This window comes from Euprymna scolopes, chromosome 37 (assembly GCF_053919585.1).
Source record: "Euprymna scolopes isolate OS-2025 chromosome 37, ASM5391958v1, whole genome shotgun sequence".
In the NCBI taxonomy this organism is placed as follows: domain Eukaryota; kingdom Metazoa; phylum Mollusca; class Cephalopoda; order Sepiida; family Sepiolidae; genus Euprymna; species Euprymna scolopes.
In genome coordinates, this window is record NC_136518.1 from 84,886,796 (window position 1) to 84,913,142 (window position 26,347).

Below are 26,347 nucleotides of genomic sequence, written 5' to 3' on the forward strand. Positions count from 1 at the left end.
GCTTATTCATAAGTGGAACGTGGCCCAGAAACAGTATTAAATTTAATACTTGTGGAAATAAAGTTTAAAAAAAAAAAAAAAAATGAGGGCAATGAAAATCTTGGAAAGTCTTGGATATGACATGAGTAGGTGAGGGTCAAGAGCGGCTTAGATGGAATGTAGGTGAGACAGAAGGAATTTGGTTCATTTCATTCATAAATGAGCTTCCAATAAACCAAAAGTGAAATCTCAATTCTTCTCTCATGGTCTTTTTTATGTGATGTTTTTTTTTTTTTTATTCTTATGATTGTTTTTAATTTATTCCTTCTTCCATTTAAAAATTTATTTTTTATCCAAACTGAATCGGGGAAGTGGGTATATTTTCTGATACAATTTCATAACAATAATAAAATGAAAAAATTATCTTGAAAAAATAATTGTCATAATGGGACAAATTAATTTTAATCATATATTATACAGGGTGGGGCAGAGCAGTTTGCTTATTTGGAATATCAATTTAATTTAAATAAGCAAGTTGCTCTGCCCCCCCCCCCCGCATGTATATAATTTATAGAAGAAAAAAAATGACAATATGATAAACTTGTATAGGGATTGAATTGATGTATCTTTTTTGCGTTTTATCTTTTACATTTTGTCTGATCTTATCCACGGTTTTTCTTTATATATATATATATATATATATATATATATATATATATATATAATGGAGATGAAAAAGGAAATAAACCAAATATGTTCATCAGCGTTTCGTCTCTGTTTCAAGACTTCCTCAGGATGATTAATTTGAAAAAACAAAACAAAATAAAACACCAGTTCAATATTTGAAAATATACTTGTGTTGTTTCTGACGTGAAAAAGGATGTTTGTTCTATTTCAGAATGAAAAAAAAAAATAAAGGCCATTAACATTCAAAGTGTATATAGCGTTATGGAATATATACACTTCGAATGTTAATGGCTTTTTTTTTACCTCTCCATCACGTCAAAATATTCTATAATTTGCATCATATATATACAGGTGCGTCCATAACTAGGGACAAAATTTTAATGCCTAATATTTGTTAGAAATAACAACTGTGAAAAGCTGAAATTTTGACAACTGGTAGCCGTTATCATCCATTATTACAATTATAACAATTATTTATTTTCAAAATAGGAATGTCCAAAAGTAAGGGGGGAAAAATTGAGAAAAACAATGTAAACAGTATACTACGTTCCTATTTTGAAAATAAGTAATTGTTATAATTCTTTTTCTATCGTTTGCAAATGATTCAAATTTGAGTATGTTAATATGGATGATAACGACTACCAGTTGTCAAAATTTCAGCTTTTCACAGTTATTTCTAACAAATATTAGGTTTTGAAATTTTGTCACTTAGTTTTTGTACGATACTGTATTACTCACTTTTTTTTGGGGGGGGGGTTATATATTTATAGGCATATTTCGATCAATGCTGTAAATCAGCTAGCCCTTTTCAGGCCTATATAAACATTGAATTACTCCTAATAATAAATTTTAGAAATCTTTTGATTATATTTTAGCAATTAAATGATATCGCATCTATATAACAAATGTATCGGTTTCATTCAATCTCAGAGTCATCTAGACACTTTTTATTTTCTTTTTGTACTTGTGCCATCCAGTCTGGCACAAAATGACCAGTTTCTCACATATAATCTTACTGCTACCTTCTCATAAAAGACGTTGCAAGCCTGTCTCTGCTCTGTCGTTATTTTCATGGCAGGTGCTCGACTGAGCTTCCCTCTATAACCCCCTCTCCTCCATTGTCATTCAAAGCAAAACACTCGACTAGCTACAACCACTATTTGCAATTTCCCTTACTCTCCATCTGTGCCTAAAACTAAACAAAAATTCTGTGAGTAGAGCTTTCATTTTCCTACAATTGTTTGTCTGTGGAACACAATACCATGGTGTTGCTTTCCAACTGACTATAAATAGGTTCTTGATCAGCCATCTCTAAAATAAATTAACTTATCCAATTTTTACCACCACTGATAATTTCAGTACCCATTAATCCTTATCCTTGAATGGTCTCTGGGTCTTGATAAGTGGTGACTATATAATAAAAAAAAATACAAGCACAAATATTTTTCAGGTACACTTCCCTGCTGACTACAACATAGTTGTCTTTAAGCCCATTATCAACAAGTAAGAAGGGAGCCGTTCTTTTAAGTTCCTTCAAATTCTGCGTTTTTCACCAATTGTTTCCAATCCTCACATCTTGTTCTAAATCCAATTCACAACCTCTTTAAACCTCGAACTGCCTCAAGGTCTTGATAAGTGGTGACTATATGATGTATAAAAATAAAAAAATAAAAACTGTAACACATGTATTTTGAAGATGTCTGTCTTCAGATAGAAGCAATCTATCGATTACCAATCGAATAAAAGATTAACTGCTTTCCATGTTTGGCTTGATATCGATCTTGTAGTTATTAGTCTTGACCAAAGAATTATGGATCTGAGCAGAATTGTCAGGACAGAATCTTGTTTCTTTTTTCTTTTCTTTCTTTATTCTTTTTCATTCTTTTTCTTTCTTTTCTTTTTTATTCCTTTTCCTTTTTCTTTTTTATTCCTTTTTCTTTTTTATTCCTTTTTCTTTTTTATTCCTTTTTCTTTTTTATTCCTTTTTCTTTTTTATTCCTTTTTCTTTCTTTATTCCTTTTTCTTTCTTTATTCCTTTTTCTTTTCTTTTTCTTTTTTCCATTTTTTTTTTCCATTTTCTTTTTTCCATTTTCTTTTTTCTTCCATTTTTTTTTTTTTTATAAGCGGATCACGAGTAGAATCTTCCATTTTTATCAAACCCGTTAGATTGTCAATGAAGATCTTCTAGAATTGCCTGCTTATTTGTTTCTGGTATAAAACCAAACCTAAACAAATTCCCCATAGCACGACTGCTGAACTACATTTCAAGTGAAACTATTTATATAATCTCTTATTCTCCACGAATGTATCCAGAGGTGCCAACTATTTGAAAGACAGGAATATAATAATACTAGTTGTACATACCCGGCGTTGTCAGGTAAAAAAAAAAAAATTGCCAGGTAGAGGGTTTAGTGACATACTATTTAAGATACACCAAATATTCTAAGTTATGATTTTCATGAAAGTGGACCATATTTTGGAAGCATAAAACATAGCTGCCTTTATTTATGAAATTCAAACGCGGAAATAAAATCTTATAGTTTCAAGGGAAATAACTTGTAGATTAAATGAAAACGTTTTTGAGCGTAGCTGATGTTGGTTAAAAATAAATATAAATTAAAAATAAAAACATGACCTTTATATAATACTAGTGGGAGTGGCTGGCATTGCAGGTGTAATAAAAAAGGTGTAGTAGGCAGGCTTGAACCCGCGACGCAAAGGCAGGAAAGAAAGTGAAAGAAAAAGTGAGCTCTTACTGCTATGTCATGATGCGAGCAGGAGTGTAAAACGTTGGCATTTAGCGATGTCAACTATAGCAGATAGCAAAATGAAATCACACACTTAAGCTGGCTGTAGGCCAGTAAAGCCGTTAGCTTTATGCCGTATTTGTTTCCCCACGCTATTGGAAAAAATCAGCTCCTCCCTAAAAGGGGGAACTCTGGCAGCGTCCAAATGAATAGCAATCCTTCAAGACGTCCCAGAAGGCCAGGCAGATGCTACCTTTGCTTTGATTAGTTTCGCTTTATTTATACGAGAAAGACAAACAAAAACTCGAGATGAGGGAATTTTTTAAAAGTCGATCAAAATAAAGATGCAGACGATGTTTGTCTGCAAATCCGAGATATTGCAATCTAGGGAGCTTAAGGAAACTTCTCCAAAATAGTAACCGACGCGAGAAGCCCGGCAAAAAAACCAAAAAAAAAACCCTTTCTTGGACATACACAAATGTGCGCGCCCATTTTGCCTTTTATATAATAGACTGGTGGCGGTGCCCGGGTGTTTGGTGGTGTAAAAGAAAGAAAAAAGGTTTTAGTTGGCAGGTAGGCTTGAACCCTTCGCCTTGAGGCGAAGGCAGAAAAGAAAGTGATAGTCTGATAATTTACCATGATGCTACGAGGGCAGCTGAAGTGAGAATCGTTGAAATTAAACAATGAAAAAGTTAAGTGAATGAGTTCAAGCAGGTGCATAAATTTAATGAGTTCAAACATCACGCCATAGGGAAATGAAATTCTGCACTTAACCTTGGCTGCAAGCCAGTTTTTTTGTTTTGTTTCCCCCAAGATGTTCGGGGGGAAAACCAGCTCACCATAAAAAGGGAGTGTCCAAATGAATAACAATTGTCTGATATGACGGGTTTTCCCAGCATTGATCAAAGCTTATTGCTTTTCTGGATGTCCCTGGCACTCGTGCCAGGGAGCTTCGTTTGCTACGGATTCAGTTTCACTTTTTTATACGGAAAAGCCAAACAAACACACCGAGCGTAAGAAATATCGCAAAAGTAGCATGTAAAAGTCGCTCACATAAAAGATAGACACGACCTCCTTTCATAAATCGGACATATTATAATCTAGGGAGTATATAAAAAGTTCTAAGAAACGGTGACCACCCCTGAGCGTCCCCCGACCAAAGCCTTTGGTGGACATGCCGAAAAAATGCGCACACACGCACACATTTTCGCTTTTATATATTAGATTTCTAAATAGAATACTTAAAGCAATTCTATTACTAATTTCCATTAAAAATTTAGAGCTAATTATTAAAACAGATTTTCATTAATGTAATATGCAAATGAGATACTCTCTTGAATGTTGATTTCCTTTTTGAATGAATAATATATATATAGAAATTATTTTGAATGAATAATATATATATATATATATATATATATATATATATAAATCATGCGGGAATTAAAGTGTTTTCAGTATTAAAATTTATTTGTGAAACTGCTGTAACTTTTGTATATATTAATCAGTTTGCTGTAAGTACTGTGGACACAAACACACAGCTAACATATGAAATTATCTTTCTGGATTTTCAAATTCAGACCCACATAGCAATCTGTTTCACATACTACTATTTAGTTTAGAGTAGCACTTTTTTTTTTTTTTATTTTTTTTTAAATTCACACCTCTATTTTATTTTTATATCCCCAGGCAATTCCGGGTAGTCCTAATAGTGCATAATAAAGTGTTGACTTATTTTAGCGACTGTCACCTTAGGAACAAAGTGTAGTATTTGTTCTGATATGACTATTCATCTCTTTTATTTCATGCCTAAACCTAAACGTAGATTCCATGAACAAAGCTTCTTTCTTAGAACTGCACGTCTGTGGAACACTCTTCCGTTTGCCTGCTTTCCAGCTGACTACAATCTGATTGTCTTCAAGTCCAACGTAAACAAGTTCTTGATGAACCGTCCCCCCAAGTAATCCAATTTACTAAATTCCCACTACTTATGTTTTCTATGCTATAATCACATTGACTAATACATACCCATTAACCCTTATCCTTGAGTGACCTCTGGGCCTTAATAAGTGATGATTCCTATGTAAAAAAAAACAAAAATCCTTACACTATGTTTAATGGGTCTCAATTCAAATTATTTTTCGGGCTGTGGGTTGCTGTAAAAAAAAAAAAATTGAACCCCCCCTTTTTTTTTTTTTTACATTATTGTGATCTTCTTGCAAAATAAGTTGTACATTCTGCATCATGTGATATATTTGAAGATGACAAATACATTTCATAGAATTTTTTTTTTTTTTTTTTTTGTAAAATAATACAAAATTCTCTTCTCAGAATTAGGATATTGGGCGAGATCTTGTTTGCATTCCAATGGTTACAGTGTAAAAAAAAAAAAAAAAAAAATTAACATTTTTCAAGATAAAGAATTTGTATTTACATTATATACAGTTAAAATATTGCAGCGATAGCAGCCGAAATGAATACAGCAAATTGATTATAATCAATACATAGGACTATCAAATCATTATCATGTCTGGTTTAACGTCCATTTTAAATGCTGGCGTGTGTTGGACAGCTTTTAAAAATTGACCACTAAACACTCCTCCTATTACTTACCTCATCCCTCCTCATTCCACTACTTATCTCATTTACTCTTCCTTCCATTATCAAAAATATTTGATTTGTAGACTCTTATCCTTGAGTAGCTTTTTGCCTTGATATAGTGACTTCATAGTAACAAAAAACAAAAAAGGGGAAACCAACAAGATTATCAGTTTTTAGTATTTATTGTTCCTGTTATAAAAGCAAATAATTTCATGACTCACTTGCACGAAAACACTCATCTATCTGAAACCATTATCAATAATTTCTCCCACTCCTTATGTGCCTAAACCAAAACGTAGATTCTATAAACAAAGTTTCTTTCTTAGAACTGCACATCTATGGAACAGAGTTCACATCGCTGCTTCTGACGTACGTCCACAACAGGGGGAGGGTGCGTTCTTTGAAGTTTTACACCGTCAATATCTGCAACAGAGAGATGAAACTTTCTGGTCATGAGTGCATGTTCAATCATCATAATGATGCAATTTAAAATCCTCTTTGATCCATTCGGATGAAAAAAACAAAAAATAGGAGGCATTACTTTTGGAACACTTCTAATGAAATTTGTTAACCATAAACTTGTTCCCTAACTGGCAAATTGTTCAGGTGATGGTGCCAAGCCAATAAGAATTGATTGTTGAAACTCTTTATAATTCAATCATTGCTTTCACTAAATTAATGCATTTTCTATCTTCTATAATATAAAGCTGAACGTGTGTCTTTGAGACTATTTTAAAAAACTGATTACATATAATGATAGATGTATCGAGGATCAGGAATGGGTATGTTTGATCTGGCAGAACGGTGGTTCATTAAAATTGTGGAGTCTGCGTTCGCGCCTGGTCCACAAAGTATGGAAATAAAAAATGAAAAAAAAAAACGTTTATGAGGGTTTTTGATATAGAAAGAATACTCTAAGTATGTTTCAGCTTAAATAGGGATGATATAATAAAATTGTGGGGTCTGCGTTCGCTCCTCTACTCCATGGAAATATGGCACAAACTTTAACAAAGAGTTTTCATATCTATTTGCGTAAGTATACTTTGATAATTATGTTTCAGTTTGGTATAATAAAATTATGGGGTGTTCGTTCGCACCTGACCTCCATAGAATGTAAATATGTCACAAAGTTTAACAAGGTTTTTTTAAAAGGGGTGAGGGTCCACAATAACACCTTAACTTTGATCTTAATTCACGTTAGCTTTTATTTATTTTTTTGAGTTGAATCATTGTGTCGAATAAATTTACCTCATAAATTCACGTTCTTATTAAAATGAAAGCCAAAAAAAAAAAAGTTGGAACTTTAGACAATTCTCGACAAATTTTGCATAACTGTTTTTTTCCTTCTCCACTTGCATGTGGCACTCTTTTGAAAATAAATAAATAAGAAAAAAATAAGAACGTTACTTGTTATGGTGTCAAAAGAAGGAAAAAATCCTGCTCATGTGATTACGTGTCTTTTTAAAAACATTTAAATAACCTTTTTATTTTTACTTATATATCTGTTTAAGCTTTTTTTTTTTTGTCAGTGTACTAGAAGGAATTCAGGTGATTACAACCCTTTCTGCGTGTTCTTTACATTACAATAGTACAACCCTGAATCCGACGGCGCAATACTACACCGTTCAATACTGTAAAACTGAAACAAAGCTGTTCTGCTTGAAAAAGGCGCCATTTTCTTATTCATATTCATATCGATTCTTTGCTTTAAAAAACTAAAGTAATTACGTGTTTACTTTTTTTAATATCCCATTTTGCTGTTTCGGATTATTTTACTAAAGTAAGTAAAGCTTCATTATTTTTTAAAACTGTTTTTGTTTCTTTATTTTTCGATATTTTGGCGATATTATTATTTAGTAAGAGTGTTTAGCAGAAAAGCCAACAAATGACTACCCGAAAAAATAAATATACAAGAAATAAATGTTACCATAGTCAATAAAAGTTCAGTTCATGTTTTTTTTTGTTTTGAAATAGTTTTTAATGCTCTTTACTTGAAATAATTTCAGCAAACCGAAATTAAAACAAAATTTGAGGCGATAACTACTTAAATGAATTTTGATATAAACTGCACATGCCATAATCGAATAATCATCAAGCACAAAATAACGGAAAACATTAAAATATGTTTATAAATATTCCTTACGTTGACGGAACTCTCTTAATTTGTTAACACGGAATGCTCAGGTGCCCATCGTTCAAATGTAAAACCGGTCTCTCCATTTCAAAGTCGCTGCCATTTTGATTTTTTTTTTAAAAACCGGTTCGTGAATTAAAAAAAACTTTTTTTTACAAACTACTTAAAAATACAAACCAATGAACTTTTCTTCCATAAAAATAACTTTTATTGACTATGGTAACATTTATTTCTTGTATATTTATATTATTATATATATAACATTTTCTCTTTGTAAGGAAACATCATTTTGTTGGTCACTCTTGGTTACGAATGGAAACAAAATTGATATAAAAAAATATATTTTCGCGAAAATTATCTTTACTTTTATCATATTTTGCTTAGGGTGGAATTTTTGAGTATCAAAACCTATATCTTTACAACCCACTCCTTTTCATAACCTATCATACTTTCATCAATCACAGTCCTTTTTCTGTAGGCTGTTTTTGAACCCAGTCAACGACGGGTACTTCTGATAGTATATTTATAAAATGGAAGAGAATATGAATAAAAATAATGTAAATATTCCAGAATGTGAATGTAAAATGTTTCCTTTCTGTAATAACTAGCCCTAGTGCCTGGCGTTGCCCTGGTGTTTTGAGATGTGTTGAGCAAAAAAAAAAAAAAAAAGAAAAAAAGAAAGTGGTAGTAGGCAGGCAGGTTCGAACTCGTACCGCGAAGGAGGAAAAAAAACGTGACAGATTTGCTGTTGTGCCCATTGCCAAACCGGAAGTGATGAAGGTTTAAATTAAGGCTAGACAATTGAAAAGAGGCGATGACTTTCGAAAATATCGGCGAAAATAGCCACCCCTCCCTGTAGAAAAGTGCCCAGTTGAGGGTGAAGGAATTAATGTTTTTGGCCAATTTTTTTATGTTTGTCGCCCGAAGGGTCGAGCTTCAAAACAATACTGATCTTGTGAAAATCTGTTGCCTCTGTCTAAAGTTTTAAGACATACAAACATACATTTCAACAGACAGGTGAGATTTGTATTATAGATGGCTATGACAACAGCATATTCTTTTTATTGTTTTGACTCTCGAGTATATATCCAACACAGTTGGATACAGTTAATCAACCGAGAACCACATCACTCTATATAAAAGCATATAAGATATCAATGGATACACACTCGAGAGTCAAAACAATGAAAAGAATATGCTGTTGTCCTAGCTCTAATAGATTACATAGGACATATAATGACAGGAAATCTAAGGAGATTAAAAAATTCTAAATTAAGAAAACTCCCGAGTGAAGGTCCAAACTATAGATAGCCTAAATTATAATAAATGTGTGAAGGAAGTAAATAAAGCACTAGATAATTTTATTATGTCCATCGCAAAAAAAAAAAAAAAAATTAATTGTTGCAGTCTACGTTTGACGCATGGAAAATAATTTATCAAATTTCGTACATAAAAAGGTTGAAAAAAAAATTTAAACATCCTAAAAAAAAAAAAAACCTAATCCTCTTCTTAGAAATTCACAAATACTTGTGGAACTTCAAATACTTCAAAATAAGTTTGTAATAGTTCTCATTGATAAAACAGCAAATAATATAGCTTTTATATGTAAAAGGTATTATATACTTATTGTTAGACGTAGGAATTATTGGTAAAAGTTCAGATATTAATTAAATAATAATGAAATCAATATTTTTCTGAATAACAGCATTATTTGTGAAAAATTAGAGGATAAAAAAAAAAAACTTCCATGTATATATTGGTTGCCTAAAATGCACAAAAAAAAACGGTTAGCCCCAGTTTTATTGTTGCTTCAAAGATGTGCATCACAAAGCCATTAAGCAAAGCTATATCTAAAGTATTTAGACTAATTATTCATCAAATAATTTCCACCAGGAAAGGAAATATAAATCTATTTTGGGTGCTAAATAATGCATATCCGGTAAAAGAAAAATGAGATAGCATAAATTCTCAAAAAAAAGAAAAAAAAAAAAAAAAAGTAAATCCATAGCAACATAGGATTTTAGTACTTGCTATACAAAAATTCAACATAAGAACCGATTAAAGAATTAAATAATACTGCAGATCTGGCTTTTGCAGACGGTAAGCCTTCTGGTGTAAAACGAAAAATAGTTTCCAAAGGTAGTTTGAAAATTCTTATGTTGTCTTATTGAAGAAAGTTGCTTTCAAATAGGAAATAAGATATTTGTCCAAAATAGAGGCATGGGTTTAGATTCTGCACCTTCCTGGGCAAATTTTTATATATATATATATATATATATATATATATATATATATAAAGGAGATTAGAATAATAGTCTAAAGAGCTAAGTGTATTTTAATGTAATAGTGAAATTACTAGTTTAATTAAAATACAGGAAATGCTTGTTCTAATTTAGATATATAATAAGCTCGATAGTTAAATGTCCTAGAGCTAATTCAATATTAAGTAATGTGATTTATAATTTAAAAATTTTTTTAAAAATTTAAAAATCAAAATTTAATTAAATTAAAAATCAGTTTCATAAGAAGGAACAACAACAAAGTCAATTATCTGTACGATCGTTTCGGAAATCCGTGCTTTTTATTTGTGGTATACATGAAGTCACGTAGAACAATTATACATAGTTTTTTTGGTAAGCACGGTCTCCTCATCAGCAAATTTAGGAGGATTTCTATTGAATTGAAAAGACACCAAAAATAAACCTAGCATTAAAAGTAAGGCAGATGAATCTTTTAGTTTTTCTTTTTTTGAAATCAGGAACTGTATTTAAAGTAGTCATTTAGATGTTTGCTATAAAATTTTTAAATTATAAATCACATTACTTAATATATATATATATATATGGCAATTAAGCTACACAGAATATTCTGCGTTTCATCCACGCTAGAATTCATCAGGCTTATGCAAGGATTTTGTGATTGTCTTGCGTTTTTATATACGCACCTTCTATTGAGTTTTTTTATAAGTGGCTGCTCATTGGCTGATTAGGAAGGGTGCGGTAGAAACTAGAAAGCTGATTAGCCAACCAAAAAAAACTCAATAGAAGGTGTGTATATAAAAACGTGAGACAACCACAAAATCCTTGCATAAGCCTGATGAATCCTAGCATGTGTAGCTTAATTGTCATATATATATTTTATAACTTACTACCTTTCTCTAGCTACGTATTGAGCACTGTTGAAGTAAATACTTAAAGTTTACGCATAAATCTATACTTTCGTATATTAAATTCTGTGATTTAAATGAAGTAGTCATATTATATATATATATATATATATATATATATATATATATATATATATATACACATATATATATATATACACACATAGATATCATCATTAATAATAAAAATAAATAAAAATAATAAAAAAAAAATGATATCTAAAACATATAATTATCATAGTTGCAGGAAATTATATACGACTTTATATGTATAAATGATAAGGAATTTGAACCCCCCCCCCCAAAAAAAAAACATTTAATTCATCCTAAGAAGTTAGAATTAAACTGTAAACATAAAGGAACAAACGCTACATTCCTACATCAATCCTCTATTGATTATTATATATTACAAGGAATAATTTGCCCCGTGGACTAATTCGCAAAAAAATAAATAAATAAAAAAAATAATAATGATAATGTCGTTCATCAGGTTCTCTGTGTTTCTCTGTGTTTGTTTACATCACGTCAGCTAATATTTGGGCTTCACGATGAATGCCTTGAAAAAGTCACTTCTGATTGTTTAGTTTTTAAATATGCAAACAAATAAATGATTTGTGTCAATTTTTAATGGTGCCTTTTATATTGTAAAATGAACTCATTAATAAGAAAAAAATTACGATAAAATGTTGCGATACATCCAGGCTTGAATAAGGGATCATTCAATCTGTAGTTAAATGCTCTGTCACTAAGCTATATATCTCCAGATTATAATAAATCTGTTTTTATAAGAAGAAATGATTTGCTGAAATTTTATCATCTCCCTTGGCCGGTGTAACATAAAATATTCCCTTGTAAAAATTATGTTTTTTTTTTTTTTATTTATAAGAGAGAAAAGCTATTTTTAAGATCGGATTTATTTTTATACGGATGAATTTCTGTACAAAACATATCTAAGAACACTGCCAGACATATAAATTAGCTGTGTGTCAAATTTGCAGAAGATAAGCTTGGCCGTTTCAAAACCTATGAGGAAGGAACTCCCACACACAAAGTGACTGTTATATAATAGTGGTATATAGTCTGTTTATTATACAAACATCATTGGTAATAAACAGACTATATACGAGCTCTGTCCTCCATTGAGCACTTTCATAATCACATGGGTTTCATTGGATTTGCATCTAGGAAACCAATCATACAACCATTTTATATATATATTCACTGTTTTTGGGAAAGAATTCCATCAAAGTGCTCGATTACAAAGAAAAAATTTCAATATAAGAGCTTAATATTTATTTATTTTAAAACTGTACACAAGGTCAGAAAAACCGACAGTATCAATGTTTTTCTTACCTTTTGTACAGTTTAGAATATAATATATATATATATATATATATATATATATATATATATATATATATATATATATATCTGTGGAAATATACTTTATTTCTTCATAATATATACTAATCCTTATTTAATGTAATGTATAATAATAATATATACTAATCCTTATTCAATGTAATTACAGAGCAATACAATGAACGAATGACAAAGCCTATATTCCAAAGTTCATGATGTTGACCATCTTACAATTTATTCCTTTAATTAAGTTAACATTTACAGTTCTTGACAGTATCTATTTCGTAGCACAAAATCAATCACTTAATTATTACATCAGTCAGTGAATCTATTTTGCCCTTAACTCATCAGAAGAAATAGCAACAATCAATCCATCAAAAGGAAATAAAGTGCATTTTGACATGATGTAAAATCAAAAAATTGGAAGAGAAGCTGTAAATACCTTATATGTTTCCATTACGCCATTTTGAATTTCTGGAAATTTCAACTGAAGTGAAATAAAACAAAAAGAGAAGACACACGCACAGATACTTATATATATATATATATATATATATATATATATATATATATATATAAAATTTTAGTCATTCAATAAATTTAAAAATATTTCAAATCAAAAGATTTTGACATGATGTAAAATCAAAAAAATTGGAAGAGAAGCTGTAAATACCTTATGTTTCCATTACGCCATTTTGAATTTAGATAAAATAGATTCAGTGATTGACATAATCATTAATTGATTTTGTGCTACGAAACAGATACTGTCAAGAATTGTAAATGTCAACAGAATTAAAGGAATAAATTGTAAGATGGCCAATATCATGAACTTTAGGATCATAGACTTTTGTCATTCACTTTATATATATATATATACACACACACACACACACACATATATATATATATATATATATATATATATATATATATATATATGTGTATGTGACACCATTTTTTTTTAATTAGTACCTGCTGATATTAAACTATTTTCCTTCCTATCAATCGTTTATTGAACCAATTAGCAAATAATCCAGTGTTAATTGGTTCATCTAATTATGTTTCCAATTATAAATTCGTCAAAGTCTTTCATGGGTTTGAATGGAGATCCTTTCAATGTCATTTACATCTAATTATTCAAAAGTTTCTCTATTTAATTGTTTCTTTTTTTTATTTTTATTGTGTGTGTGTGTGTGTGTGTTCTCTAATTGAAGCTATTTCTGATTCAATTATATCATTAAGTTGTATAATAAAAGTGAACTTATGTCCGGTAAGAGGATGAGTTAGGCGGAGATTGAAACAAAGGAGATCAAAATAAAGTAAAACAGAAGCATGTAGGTAGAGGAGGGCGAAAGAAATGATGTAAAGTTCAAATCTCATATCTATAAATATAAAAGCTAAAATGTGTGTATGTATGTATGTGTGTGTGTGTGTTTGTATGTCCCGCAAAAACTTCCCACACAGGTCACGGATTTTCGCCACATCGGTATCATTTTAAACTTTCAACCTTCGCCCGACAAATATCGAAAAATTGGCCAAAAACATTAATTCCTCCACCCTGAAATCAGTAGTTTTCTACGGGGAGGGGGGGGGGTCAGCAAAAACCGTCCTCTCATGACAAGTTTGCTTCTATGCATGCGTCATATGACGTCGTAACCTGATTTATTTTAAATATTTGAAAAAGCGACACAATTTCAGCAACGTCGTCTTCTCTCAGTTGCTTAGAGCGCAGCCTCATTATCTAAATGTTTTGGGTTCAAATCGTGGTGTGAGATGTCTTTTTTTTTTTTTTTTTTTGATTTTTTAAATTTTAATATTGAAGCAGGGTTATTTAAGCAATTTTTTGCATATTTTTCAGATTTTTTAACGTTCGTCTTTGTTTTTTTACTTCACTTATTCTTAGGTTTTCATTAACACCCCCCACCCCAATCGACCACAAACACCCGAGCAACGCCGGGTACCCCCCCCCACTAGTATATTATATAAATCTCACCTGTCTGTTTAAATGTATGTATGTATATATGTTTGTATGTTTCTCAAAAACTTTTGACAGAGGCAATGGATCCTGACAAGATCGGTATCATTTTGAGCTCAACGTCTCGGACGACAAATATCGAAAAATTGGCTAAAAACATTAAACTCGGCTGTTTTGTACAAGGAGGGGTTGATTTTTTTCACCGATATGTTAGCAAGTTATCGTCACTGTTGGAATGATTTGATTGGTTAATTTCAACGCTTTTGACTTCCGGTTGCATCATGGAGACATCGGCTAAGACATCAGGGTTTTTTTTTTCACTTCCTTTTCCGCCTTTGTGTCACGGGTTCGAGCTTGCTTGCCTCCGGCTACTTATTTTATTTTTTTTTTAACACCTCTCTCCACATTCATGGGTTCGAGCCAACTTGCCTGCCTACTACCATTTTTTTGTTTTCCCTCAACACTCACCTCCAAACACACGGGCAACGCTGGGCCCCCCAGGCTAGTATATCTATATAAATAAAGTGGTAGATTTATATATGTGTGTGTTTTTGTAAATATTTCACTGATAAACTCTTAAACTGTTAGTCACGTAACGCTGAAATTAACAAAAAGTAAAATCTTTGTTTGGATGGATGGATAAATAATGTTCAACTTGTCAACATATTTCTATTACTTTTGCACATATGCGAATTCATTCATTTGTTTGAATTGGTTTAATTTTTAATCTTATCCATATGTCAATAGCTCAAATGGTAGGGAACACAGCTGGAGCACAAAATGTTTTGGTTTCGATTCTAACTGATGACAGCCAAATAATTTTTTTTATTATCCACTAGCAAGGGGTACCTGGCGTTGCCCAGGTGTTTGGGGGGGGGTTAAAAAAAAAAAAAAAGTAAGTATGAGGATCGAACCCGAACCGTTGAAGATAAGTTGTAAATTAAAGTGTGAAAAAAAAAAAAAAAAAGAGTGCGATATTAACCATTGCTCCACCGCGATATGCTAACGGAACCACGTTTGAATTTATTTAATTAGTTGTATTTAGTAGGTGCCCGTTTTAATGAGTTAATGAGGTCAAGTTTGACTGCAGGATAGTATTCATTTTTTCCCCACCCCCAAGATGTTATAGGAAAAAGACTAACCCACATGCAGCGAGCGACAAATGTTGAATATTTATCTTCCCGAAATTGAGCAAATTAAATAGACAGGGGAGCTTCGTTGTTAACTGTGAGATATTACGATTTATATGTGATATAAAAAGTTTTAAAAAGTTGTGAAGCGAGCGACCGCTTCTCTGAAAGAAGCCTTTTGTAGACATACAGAAAAAGCGAACACACACACACATACATACATACATTTTCGCTTTTATATTTATAGATTTGTTTTTTTTTATCATCCCTTATGTTAAGCTTTATTTATAAGAAAGTTAAAATGAACCAGTTTATAGAAGCTCAAACCAAAAATTTTAGAACTTCAGTTTCAATTTTTGGTCATCGCAATTTTTATCACTTATGTTTGAATTAGTTTTAAAACGACGTAAATCATAAATCTATGATGTCATGCTGAAGTTATGATTATTTTAAGGTAATGTTTTAAGCTCTATTTATAAGAAAATCTAAATAGCGCAGTTACTAGAATGTCAGATTGAATATCTCCAAGTTTTGGTTTCAATTTCCGGTCATGGTGTCTACTTTATTCATTGGTAATTATTTACTATTAATGCGATTTTGTTCATTTCTTAAAGCTTCTTTCTTAGAACTGCGCACCTGTGGAACTCTGTTCCGTCTGCCTGCTTCCCTCCTGAATACAACTTGGATGTCTTCAAGTCCAACGTAAACAAATTCCTGATGACCCCCCCCCCTTAAGTAGACACTTTATTAAATATCCACACTAACGTACTGTACTTACAATAATCCTTATCCCTGAGTGGCTTCCGGGCCTTGATAAGTGGTGACCACCTTGTAAAAAAAAAAAAAAAAAGTTAAGATCTCTATTTCAAAATTAGACAAATTCTGCAATGTATTTATTACATTGAAAAAAAAAAAAAGAAAATAGTGACTGATAGATAAAAATAAAAAAAAATCAATAAAAAAAAATTGAGATTTGCTAATTTCTTATAATGCAATTAGGTACAATATACTATTCAATAGAGAATTGGCTTTGTAATGATAAATATGAAATCTGCTTGAATTAAAATATATTTAAGCTTATTTTATGACTGGACAAAGCCCCCACCCGCCTAGAAATCTATATAATTATGAAACTCAAATGATCTTGTAACGGGTGTTGTAACCCAACATCCGGTTTACGACTTCTGGTTGTGCATGCGTACATAAACAAATAATTAACGAGACATTAAAATGTATTGTTTTACTGTGTACGTTTTCAGCATCCCAATTGGTTCTTTTTTGCATTTAAATTATCCAAATAAACAATTGTTAATACTTTCTGCATTTTTTTTTTTTTTTTTTTTTTTTACATCGTTCATTTTCGTATTACGTTTTTTATTTTAACACAATTTTCTCTAAAATAAATCTACTTTAACCCGTTGATAACCATAAGAGCATTTTACAACGGTGATTTACCCACCGCCTTAATTTTTTAAAATATTTATTCTCCATTTTTTAATACACCGTTCTTAAAAAACATTCATACATTATCTTCTACACTACCAACATAAATAATCTCAAAAATGTTTTTTTAAATTTGCTTTACAAATAAATAATGCAACAATAAAACGTATTGTTTTACTGTGTACATTTTCATCACCCTAATTGTTTTTGTTTTTTCACGCGTTTAAATTAAGATATATCAAAATTTGAATTTAACTTTAAGTATTATGGTATCTGTTTAGTGCACATTTAGCTACAAGTATGGCAAACCACTTATAATTCAATGGCTGTAAGTTTTTTTTTTTTTTTTTTTTTTTTTTTTTTCAAAAATAAACAATTATAAACAGAACGACTAATAGAAATCTATCTATATTCTTTTTTCATTTTAATATACTTTCATAGAAATGTTTCTGTTATGTCACAAAAAAACTATTTTCGTTACGTCACAAGTGTCATGCTCATAGATTAATTCCATAGCTAATATAACATACTGACCCAACGGGTCACGTGTTGTCTAGTAATAGAATAAAAATTTCCTTTCGGTAAAATTAAATAAACAAAAAAAAAAACAAAAAAAAAAACTAACAATGTCATCGCAATTTTGAAAGAAAGGGGAGGTAATTTATTTAGCAAATCAATTAACATTTCATTTCTCTTTTTGAAAGTTAGAAAAAATGTTTCAGAATAACTTTAACTTTACTGATCATAAACAATGCATTTTTCATTTTACATTTTAAGAGAATTAAAAATATTCACATGACTGGAAAGAGAATAAAATAGCAAATAAACTTTCAATTATTTAAATATAATTCAATCAACTACAAAAAAAAAAAAAAAAAAAAATGCTCTCTCTGGTCGCATATTTATGTGAAGTTAGAAGGATTATATAATTGTGAAAGGACTATATGCAATGTGTAGTTAAAGCAAAATTGTTTGGGAATATTAAAATAATTTTCATATTTATTCGTTTAATTTTTGGAACGGATACATTGAGGGTATTACTGCGACTGCTGCGCGTAAGGTGGGCTCTCTCTACCATGCTAGAAAGTTACTTAAGCCTGAAAGTATCCTGCACCTCTATAAGGCCACCATTCTCCCATGTAGAGAGTATTTTTGTCATGTTTTGGCTGGTATGTCTGCTACTAGTCTCTCCCTCCTGGACAGGGTTCAAAATAGAGTCCCCAACCTAATAGGTCCTGAACTGTCATCTAAGCTCCAGCCTCTGTCGGCGAAATGTTGCATCCCTCTGCTTGTTTTCCAAGTATTTTAATGGTAGGTGCTCCAACGAACTACAAGTCTTTGTACCCCCTTGACGTAAATTCCCTTGATAAACCCAACAAGCAGCAAAATCCCACCCCCTACACAGTAGAGATCCCCAGATGCCAGAAAGCCTTCTACTCTAACAGTTTCTTAGAACTGCTAGACTTAGGAATTCCCTTCCAGGTCCCTGCTTCCCCGACTGTACTGACATGCAGAAGTTCAAGTAAACAGACACCTTGTGCTCAACTCTCTACATAGTATTCCTGCAATTGTGTACCAGATAGTAGCCCCCTGCATCAAAGTGGCGCCGTGCCCTGTTTGGGTTGAAAATGCAATATAAAAAATATGTTCTATTCATAAAACAGTTAAAAAAGACCAGTCTGTAGAACCTCGGATCAAAAATGTTAAGGTTTCAGATTCAATTTTTGGTCATGGCAACCACTTTATTGTGAATTTATTATTTACTATTAATACAATATTCTCCATTTCTAAAAGGCAAGATCTCCATTTTGAAATGAGACGAATGTTTTTTAAAAAATCCCAAATAAAAAAAGAAATAGTGACAGACAGACAAAAATCTATCAAAAATTATATAAGATTTGCTGATTTCTAATAATTGATTGACAAGAGATTCATGTCATAAGTCGTTCCTATAAAAGTTCAAATCTCTGTTTCATCCGTCATATTCAATCCTATCATAATATTTGGCATTCAACACAATCCATCCATGTGTAACAAGGTGCAGATGCAAATACTGAGCCATGTGTAAAATGACGTCACAGTAAAGCATGAGGGGTGGAGAAGGAGAGCATGTTTGAAACGACAGAGGTCAGAGAGAAGAAGCACAATCAAGGTTTATTTGGGAAAGAGTTATTATATATTAATAATTGGAATTCATTATTGAGATGAGTATTATTTATTAATTTATTTATTGCTGACTATATAAAAGCCAAGTACGTCCAAGGATGGAATACTGCTGCCACATCTGGGCAGGAGCTGCTAAAAACAGCCTATCCTGCCTTGACAGAATACAAAATAGACTTCGTAGCTTAGTGGGAGATGCCCTTTTCTCTTCCTTGCTACCTCTCTCCCATAGAAGAGACGTTGCAAGTCTATCTTTGTTTTATCGTTATTTCCATGGTAGGTGCTCGTCTGAGCTCCAATCTCTGGTCCCCCCCTCCTCGCCAATCTTTCATGAAAAACACCCGTCTAGTTAAACCACTGTCAAAAATTTTCCCCACTCTTTATCTGTGCCTGAATCAAAACGTAGATTCCATGAACAAAGCTTCTTTCTTAGAACTGCACAACTGTGGAACTCTCTCCCGATTGCCTGTTTCCCTCCTGACTTCAACATGGATGTCTTCAAGTCCAACATAAACAAATTCCTGATGAACCGCCCCCCCCCCCAAATAATGACACTTTATCAAATCTCCAATACTAATGAATACTGCAACACTATCTCATTGATTACTGTACACAAAGTAACCCTTATCCCCAAGTGGCTTCTGGGCCTTGATAAGTGGTGCCCTTCATCTAAAAAAAAAAAAAAAAAAAAAAACTATTATCCTCACCTTTTTTAGATGTTGTTTGACGTGTGGATAGAGACGTTGAATTTCTACGGTTCCAGGTGAAAATTGTCTGAAGATAGCGGCTTCAATCCTACTCAAAGCCGGCCAGAGGCTTACTTGGCCAAAAAAACATGGTGAGACGACAACAACTATGGATGGCAGTAATTGCTAAGAATGCAGTTAAGAGATTCGGAGTTCCTATCCCGTCATGGTTATCATCTGATGAAGGCCAGAGGAATAGTTGGCCGAAACGTTGTGAAAGATGAGGATAATAATTGAGTTATTAGTTGTCCTATGCTTCTTGCGATGTGCTCCATTACATGTTGGGTCCAAGGTGTCTATATGTTAACGCATATGTAAGCATGTAACGTTACACGACATTAACCCTTATTGTTATATCATACAAAAAAGAACATAAAAAATGTTAACTACTTTATTAAGTAGTGGAAGCGGAACATGAAGACGTATTTACATATCGTAGGTGTTAACTACAAGTTCATGTTAATATCATATGCACTCTCTTGCATGCATAACCAAACGAAGACCTTAACGGATATTCATCTGTATAAGAGTTGAAATCTTGGTATAATTGGAATCGCAGAACAGCCAAAGTATCGCAGCTATATTTGTCACCCAAATAACTCACACATTTCCGTCGCTTGGCAATGATCTACACTCTTCTGCATGCTCGCCACACTTTCTTTTATATCTTCATCATATGGTATGGCCCACCTCACAACACTTATCCTCATTGTTTTTGGCCTTGATGAGTGTTAACCCATTAGTTAAAAAAAAAAATGCGCCTGAAAAAGGTTGGAAGTTACATCAGCTGAAACATTATGAACATAACAACTAAGATGTCGATATTTGTCTAAATTATCCAATTTTTTATTTTTAATTGCATTTTCACTCCAAACAAGGCACATTGCCACTTTGATGTAGGGGGCAACTATCTGGGGCATAATTTACAGGGGTACTATATAGGGAGTTACGCAGCAATGTGTTTGTTTACATTACACTTGAACTTTTACATGGCAGTACATTCAGGGAAGCAGGGACCTAGAAGGGAATTCCAAAGTCTAGCAGTCTGAGAGAAGAAAGTATTGAAGTTGAAGACTTTCGGGCATCTAAGGATCTCTATGTAGGGGTGGAATTTTGCTGTTTGTCGGGTTTGTCAGAAGTATTTACATTGAGGGGGGGGTACAAGAGGTTGCAGTTTGTCGGAGCACCTACCATTAAAATATTGTAAAACAGGCAGAAGGATGCAACATTTCGTTGACAGGACAGCAGTTGAAGCCCAGCTGACAGTTCGGAACCTATTAGGTTGGTGACTCTTTTGAACCCTGTCTAAGAGGGAGAGACTAGTAGCAGATACACTAGTCCAAATATGGCAGCAGTACTCCATACATGGGCGAATGGTGGCCTTGTAGAGGTACAAGATGTTTTTAGGTGTAAGTAACTTTCTAGCATGGTAGAGAGAGCTAACCTTCTTTGCATCTTATAATACAGGATTAATATTTTCAAATATCATATTTTCTTTGTCAAAACTAAAAAAAAAATCAATAATCCTGCCATGTTTGGAGCCGATGGTAACAACTTTGTAAAAATTATCTTGCCAATTCAGCTGGTTTCTCAAGAGCAAATTCCATCTAAAAAACAAATGTCCAAGACAGCTTGCAAGACACACCCTAGATTTGCTATTTGAAGAACATACTGCATCTCTTTAATTTAAAACCAGCTTAGATTGTTAAAAGGACGGTGATTCAAAGATCATGGGTTTCAGCATGAATTTGACCTTTATTATTCTGAATCTAGGCTAATTTTTTTAAGGTCAGATTCTTTTCAAGGGTCATTATAGGGTTGTGCTATATACTGTAATATATGGTATTTTGTAAAATCTGAAAAAATCTGCTAAATGCTAACTATTTATACTGATCTCAATTTCATATTGATATTTTTCTATTTTTTCTTTCCATTTTCTTTCTTTCCATTTTCTTTCTTTCCATTTCTTTCTTTCCATTTTCTTTCTTTCCATTTTCTTTCTTTCCATTTTCTTTCTTTCCATTTTCTTTCTTTCCATTTTCTTTCTTTCCATTTTCTTTCCATTTTCTTTCCATTTTCTTTCTTTCCATTTTCTTCCTTTCCATTTTCTTTCTTTCCATTTTCTTCCTTTCCATTTTCTTTCTTTCCATTTTCTTTCTTTCCATTTTCTTTCTTTCCATTTTCTTTCTTTCCATTTTCTTTCTTTCCATTTTCTTTCTTTCCATTTTCTTTCTCACTTTCCATTTTTTTTTTTTTTTTCTTTTTCAAGGTAAAATTATTTCAAACTACCTACTGTATGGCCCTGTGTTGCCCAGGAAACTAATAACTCGAAATTCCAGAACACAATCTTGTATTATTTTGAGAAAAAATAAAATTTGTGCGAAATAGGAGGATGTGTAGGTTAACTAAGCTTATATGTTCCCCCTTCCCCTGCTAAAAAAATTCTAGCAATACAATTACAAATGAATATTTCTACCTGGACAGACCAACAGACATGATTTCATTTTTGTCATAATCTTCTGGGATGAGAATTTATTATTCATCCTTTTCTTCTTTAGACAGCTGATCTCATCAATGTTGGTATCTACATCTCCATTACAGAAATGACTAAGTTTTTTTTTTTTTGTCATTGTCAGTTTTTCCGTTAGTCTGATTCCATTTTTCAGTAATTCCATTAATCCCTCATTCTGTTAGTCTTTCTGATTTTTTAAAATTGGTTCCATTAGTTTTTCAGAGTGGACATTGACCGAAATATAGTTGAAATATAGATATCTATACAATGATAGATCCTTATTTGAAAAGATTGTGACAAAAAATATTGTGTACATGACAAACATTTTATAGCAACATTATTTTGTCAGCTCGATTCATTTGGTTGAACCTAAAGGCTCTTAACATACCACTTGACCAATGTTGACCTTTTTTTTCCACCATATTGACCCCCCCCCCCGTGAATGTTGCTAACAATAACTCAAGATGATCACTACTCTAAATACACCGTAGACAAAATACTTATTTCATTTTTCTGTCCTTATCTAAACTAATGTGAGTTCATGTGATACTTGTATGATGATTGTAGCTTCAGAATCTTTTTTATTTTTTTTATCTTATTTTTTCTTTAACTCCCATTCATCCCTAACAAGGTATATCATTACTTGGACGTAAGGGGCTACTAATTGGGACCATGTTTAAGAAGCATTAACAAGATGTTGATTTACATTACATTTAAACTTCTGCATATTTTTTTTTTTTTTTTTTTTTTTTTTTGACACAGTGATCACCACTTATCAAGGCCCGGAAGCCACTAAGGGATAAGGGTTATTACGTTAGTGTGGAGATTTGATGAAGTGTTAATTAAGGGGGCGGTTCATTAGGAATTTGTTAACATTGGACTTGAAGACATCCAAGTTGTAGACCGGAGGGAAGCAGGCAGATGGAACAGAGTTCCACAGGCGTGTAGTTCTAAGAAAGAAGCTTTGTTCATGGAATCCACGTTTTGATTTAGGCACAGATATAGAGTGGGGGAAATTTTTTACAGTGGATTCAGCTAGACGGGTGTTTTTCGTGAAAATATGAAAATATCAGTACAGTCAGGGAAGCAGGTAGCAGAAAGTCTAGCTGTTTGATGGAAGAAACTATTAGAGTAGAAAGCATTCTGGCATTTAGGGATGTCAACATTGAAGGGGTGTGATTTTGTTGCTAAGCAGATTTGTCGGAGATATATATGTCAAGGAGGAGACATATGTGCAACGAGTTCATCAGAGCACCTTCCATTAAAATATTTGTAAAATAGGAACAGAGATGCAACATTGCAGTGATGTGGGTTTGAAGCTTAATCGACAGAGTGGGATATATTAGATTGGAGACTCATTTTTTTTTTAACCCTATCCAAGAGGAAGAGGCTAGTGGTAGATGCACCAGCCCAGATGTGGCAACAATACTCCATGCATGGGAAAATAGTGGCCTTGTGGAGGTACAGGATACTCTCAGGTGTGAGTAGTCTTCTAGCACGATAGAGGAAACCCACCTATCTACCTCAACGCATAAATCTATCAGAAAATAAGACTGAATACCAAAGTCAGAATTTACCAGGCCTTCGTCTGCACCATTCTTCTTTGTGGCTGTGAGACTTGGCCTATGTGGGCAAATGACCTACACAAACTGACAGTTTTCGACCATCATTGCCGACACCATATCCTCGTTGTCTGCTGGCAGCAGTTTATCCCCAACAGTACCATTCGCAAATCACTGCAAAATCTACTCCTTCCAAAAAAAAATATCTCCTTGTCAGATGCTTTCGTTGGTTCAGCCACGCCCTTTGATGACATCCAGTTTACTTCATCCGTGAAGTCATCACTGCAACACTATTGCCAGGCTGGAAGAAATGTCGCAATGGGATCCAACTCAAAACCTGGCTTGGGACAGTGAAGCTGGATGCTGAACTGATTCTGGGCCCTCATCTTTACGGGGTCTGTTGCTGGAAGCAGCCTTAGATCGCCATGTGTGGTCAGCTAGTGTTCAGTATGTGGTGAACTTGTTGAAAAGAGTCGGTTCAACTGACTCTGGGTGAATGCAGCAACCATGACCATGAAATCTATCAAATTTACATGAATATAAAAGTTTTGCCAAAAATCTGAACATGTTGAAAACGGTTGTCTCCCCTTTTTTAAACTTGCTCTCAATTTTATTTCATATTTTTGTTCGCTTATAAGGGTATTTGCCTAACGGCTCTATACTTTGTAGATCTTGTGCAGAATTTGAACCAGACGTAACTAACCGCCGACTTGCTCGGAACATGACGGCATGCCCTAAGGTTTGACTATAAGCTGACATAAGACGTGGATCAACCAATCAGTGCGTAGGAAATGAGAAGACGATCTTTTGGGAAAATATTGTAAGAAAAAAAAAAAAAATTATTAAATTAGGTAAACAACACACCCTCAAACGACCATTCCTGACAATTTTATACAAAATGAATATTTCCACATTGGATCAACAGTCAGTTGCAAACATCATGAGCTTCTCAACAATTATCTTTTCGAGTTTGTGGAGACAGAAGTAATGTTTTTGTTCTAAAGTAAACATTATCTAAATAAAAATAACTTCCGGTCGATTTTTAGCCTGCCATCCTTAACAACCATTTGTTCATATCTGGATAGGAGCTTTATTTTTCTCTGTGAAAAACAGCTAACCGATATCCGCCATTTGTTTTTTGTAAAAAGATGAAAAAGTAAAATTACAAAAAAAAAATAAATAAATAAAATGAAAACAAGCAACAAAGTGTAACTTAGTTATTATTTGTTGTGTTAGAAAACAAATCCCTAATAATTATAGGCTGATTAGACGAAGTAATGATATAAATGTTATTTAATCTAGAGTAATGGGTTTGTTGTGTTGGTCATTATAGAGTAAAAAATAACATTCACTGTCTGAATTAGAAGAGGTGGACGAGTTGATGATAGACTTTTCTTCACCGACATTGACACAAATAATAGATTTTGTGTCAATCAATTTGGTCGATTAATTTAATGATGCTGCTGAGATGTTATTTTCATGATAGGAAACTATCATTATCCTTATCGTTGTTGTTGCTATTTACTTTGCCTCCCCACAAGGGAAGAGTTAGACACCAAAGTCGTTTTTTTAATGTGGAGAAAAGGAACAAAACATAATAATTCTCTCAGTCGTGAAAGATTTCTCCTCCACTAACAGAACAAAAAAATTGAAATATAGCATCAGAACAGATACTACGCTTTGAGATATCAAATCTTTTATTCATGTTAAAAAAAGTTCAACATGAACAAAAAACTTAGGCACAAGGCCAACTCAAAAGGGGGGAAAATGGGGTTGTTGGTCATCCTTGTCATTCCAGAACTAAACAAAAGTTTCTCTTAGCTAGTATCTTCTTCCACCATAATACCGCATTCACCCTTTCACGCTGAAGAACGTCCTAATTAGAACCCAATTGTTTAACACATTTTTTATTTAGATACTACACTTTGATCTTGGCTCAAAAGCCAAGAAATCTGTTATAGATGCAACGCTTTAGCCGCTGAGCTCTGGTCTTAGACTTTCAACAGACGCATGACTCTCACTTCTTTTATTTTGTCTTTAGTCCTCACATTCCATGAGTAATCTTTCTGACAAAGTGGAAAGAATTGCTGTTTTCGGCACTAGTGCATTTATTGATCCGTGCTGAAATAATACCGGTATT

The 26,347-nt window shown here is 32.6% G+C and overlaps 1 protein-coding gene across 23 annotated transcripts in view; it reads left to right on the forward strand.

Moving 5' to 3' along the window:
• The window catches only part of LOC145261268 (phosphatase and actin regulator 2-like), an 858,751-nt gene that overhangs the window by 133,817 nt on the left and 698,587 nt on the right, over positions 1-26,347 (forward strand). The window lies entirely within an intron of this gene.